The sequence below is a fragment of the Crocuta crocuta genome, unplaced genomic scaffold (genome assembly GCF_008692635.1).
Source record: "Crocuta crocuta isolate KB4526 unplaced genomic scaffold, BGI_CrCroc_1.0 scaffold35, whole genome shotgun sequence".
Classification (NCBI taxonomy): domain Eukaryota; kingdom Metazoa; phylum Chordata; class Mammalia; order Carnivora; family Hyaenidae; genus Crocuta; species Crocuta crocuta.
Genome location: NW_027530625.1, coordinates 5,613,738 through 5,616,952, shown reverse-complemented (window position 1 = coordinate 5,616,952; position 3,215 = coordinate 5,613,738). Strand labels below are relative to the sequence as shown.

The 3,215-nt window shown below is 57.7% G+C and overlaps 1 protein-coding gene across 1 annotated transcript in view; it reads left to right on the top strand.

Annotated features, from left to right (window-relative positions):
• Window positions 1-1,074: 1,074 nt before the first annotated feature.
• KYAT1 (kynurenine aminotransferase 1) overlaps window positions 1,075-3,215 on the top strand; it is a 36,582-nt gene continuing 34,441 nt past the window's right edge. Inside the window, exon 1 of the mRNA XM_077768351.1 lies at window positions 1,075-1,100. The gene's annotated coding sequence lies outside the window, so the exon portion shown is untranslated. The remainder of the gene's footprint in view (window positions 1,101-3,215) is intronic.

Below are 3,215 nucleotides of genomic sequence, written 5' to 3'. Positions count from 1 at the left end.
GCATCAGCTGAGAACCAGCCGAATCTTGGTTCACTCCAGTCCAGACCAAGGGAAAGAAGCAGTCAATGAAAGAAGCAGAATCATCATGAATCCCAACCATGCTCCTTCAGCCTGGTAACCAACTTTGCTGGGTCTCCAGCCTGGACCGCATCAGATCTGGCCCTCAGGCCCATATGGATGCACAGGACACGGGCAGGGCCTGGGGCCTCACACCCTGAACTGGTCGTCCCAGGAACCCCAGTCCACGCGGGTCCCAAGATCTTGGCCAGGGATCCTGCCCCCCAAGTCAGGGCACTATTCCCGCCGGATCAAAGGGAGGGAGGGAGGGGCCCAAGGGAAGAGGAAGGGGCCAGGGGCCCGGGAGAAGAGAACAGGGGAAACCTCTGAAAACGAAAAGACAGCTGCCAAGCAGAGAGCTCAGAGGTAGAACCTCTAGCACCGCGGGAGTGTGTGCGTGGAGGGGTTAGGATCTGGGGGAAACCCAGGGGATGACAAGGGGACCTGGGGGAGCCCAGGCGGAAACTCCCGGTCTGTAGAGCACAGGGAGGCACTGGGGTGCCTGGGAGGGGGCTCGCGCGCCCCGGCACCGGGGAGAGGGTGGGGTCCCGGAGACCTGGAGTACGGACAAGCCTGGAGGCAGGCCAAACTGAGCTGCCGCGGGGGGCCCCCAGGGAGCCGGCCACGGGGGGCAGAGCCCAAGCTGGCCGGGACGCCGGGGCCGGGCAGCTGGCCGGGGCCGGGTAGGANACCTGGTCCCGCCGGGTCCCGCTGCCCAGCAGGCAGCCCCGCGCCCCGGCCGCTCCGTCCCGCTGCCGGCCGCTGCGCCCCTCCGGCGCCTCCTTTTGTTTGTCCCTCACTGCACCACTCAGCCTCCTCCGCCCCGGAAGTGACGTCACCGGCGGCTTGAGCGCGGCAGCTAGGGCGTCGCCATCTTTTTGACGGGAGCTCTCTGCGTGCCTTCGCACCCTCGGCTCCCTACTGGCGCCATATTGGCTTGGGGCGGAAGTAGCGGAACCCGGGCTCGGCCCCCTTAAAGGGACAGGCACTGCTGTAACCTTCGGGGCTCGCGGGGGACGAGCGGTGAAGCCGCGGAGGCGGGGGTGAGTAGCCGGTGCCTGCGCATTGGTGCTCCGAGGCCAGGTGCCGAGGCCGGAGGACCTGGTAACCGTTTCTGAGGTCGTTTGTGCCAGAATGCTCGCTGCGTTTGGTGCTGCTGGTACGGCGGATTGGCTGCGCCGAAATCTTAACCCAGCCTGGAGCTGCCCGCGGGGATAAATTGCGCGCGCTAGACGCTGACCCGCGCTCGGGCGCTGGGAGCCCGCCAGGCAGGTCCTCTGCACTCCTATCCTTCACCCCCGTTCCCCGCGATAGTACCTGTGGGGAGGACGGAGCCCAAGGTAACTCGGCCATTTATGGACAGAGCCGGGACAGCGCTCTGCGCAGCCCGAGTCCCCCGCAGTTCTCGCACTGATGATAGTAACGGCAGTCACGTTAAGAAATAATCCATACAGTGGGATGCTGTGCAGCCATTACAACGAAAAATGTTCAATATGCACTAACATCGAACGAGTTCCAAGATACCTTAGATTTAAAAAGGGGGCAAAAGAACAGCGTAGATCGGCGCTACGGTTTGGGTAAAAGAACGTGTGTGGGAGTGTGCGTGTCTGCGGGTGTGCGCACCAGCCATCTGGTAAAATGCACAAGAAGTTGTTAACTGTGGTGGCCTCGGACAGAGCTGGAGTCTTGGGTAAGGGGGGAGAATTTACCACCATGTGCACAGGTTAGTTATTTTTTGAATAAGATGATGTGTAAGATAACCACGGCTGACATCCATCAAGTGTGGAGCCAGTGCCTGGTTTCAGTCCTTCTGCCGGAAGGTCCGATTTTTCCTTGTCATTAGAGGAGGAAATAGGCTCAGAGATTAGGGACTTTCCTACTATCTCATGGCCAGAAAGAGGAGAAGCTGGAATTTGAGCCCTGGAGGGTTTTACACTAATACCCATGGTCTCCTTACCCCACTTCTTAGTGGGAAGCTTTTTTTTTTGTATTAGCCACACAACAGCCAGCGTGGGGTCTGGCACAACCGCAAGTATCCAGTTAACTGTTGATTGGCTGTTTACTGGCTGAGCAGGTAGAACAGGTAGGAGACAACGTGACATACAATGAAGAGAGGAAACATTGGAGGCCAGAGCCCAGACTGCAATCCAAGGCTTGCGCCTATCCACATTGGAGGCTGTGAAACTGGCACCTCCCTTCCTGAGCCTTTATGTCCACAATCGTCACCACCACCACCACCACCACTGCCGCTGGCGCTCCCACCTGTCCTACCCTGTGCATTACACGCAGATTAGTCCCATTTTACAGATCAGTAAGTGAAGCACAGAGAAATTAAGGAAGTTGCCCAAAGAGCGTCCCCACAAGGCCTGACTTCCCCACTTCACTGAATGAGGTTGCTGGGCTCCTGGGTGTCTCCCTCAGCCTCCAAGCACTAATGCTTGGAAGACCTCTGGCTTAGTTGAGCTGCCAGAGGCTGAGGATCTGGTGGAGAACAGGACACAAAGTTCCTGTCCCTGGAGCCTAGTAAGGGTGCCGGACAACCCAGCAGTTAGCACCTGTGATGAGCAGTTAACATCCCTGATGAGCCCTGTGGTGGGCAGAAGCTCAGGTCTTTTTTTTTTTTTTTTACATTTATTCATTATTGGGGGGGGAGCGGAGAGAGAAAGAGACACAATCAGGAGCAGGTCTAGGCTCTGAGCTGAACACAGAGCCCCACATGGGGCTCGAACCCACGAAATGTGAGATCATGACCTGAGCGGAAGTCGGATGGTCAATCAACCGAGCCACCCAGGCGCCCCAGAAGCTCAGGCCACCCCAGGAGGAGTCAGAGAGGGCGTCTCAAAGTAGTTAACTTTTAACCTCTGTCTGAAAGATGAGTAGGATGTCTGGAAGGAAGAACAATGAGGCTAGAGACCCAAGTAGAGGGGTGCCTCACACCTGAAAGGTAACCCCCATGATCAGAGACTGGGCAGGTTAGAAATGTTCAGTCTGGCTTCTGCACGAATCACTCCTTCCTCCTGGAGAATGCCTCCTCAGGACCACATCGGTGGTCCACACTTAACCTTGGGAGCAGCTCCCTGATTTTATAATCCAGGTGGGGGCGACAAAGGAACACAGGAGAGTTCACAGAAAGGAGGAAGTTCTTTACGACACACCCA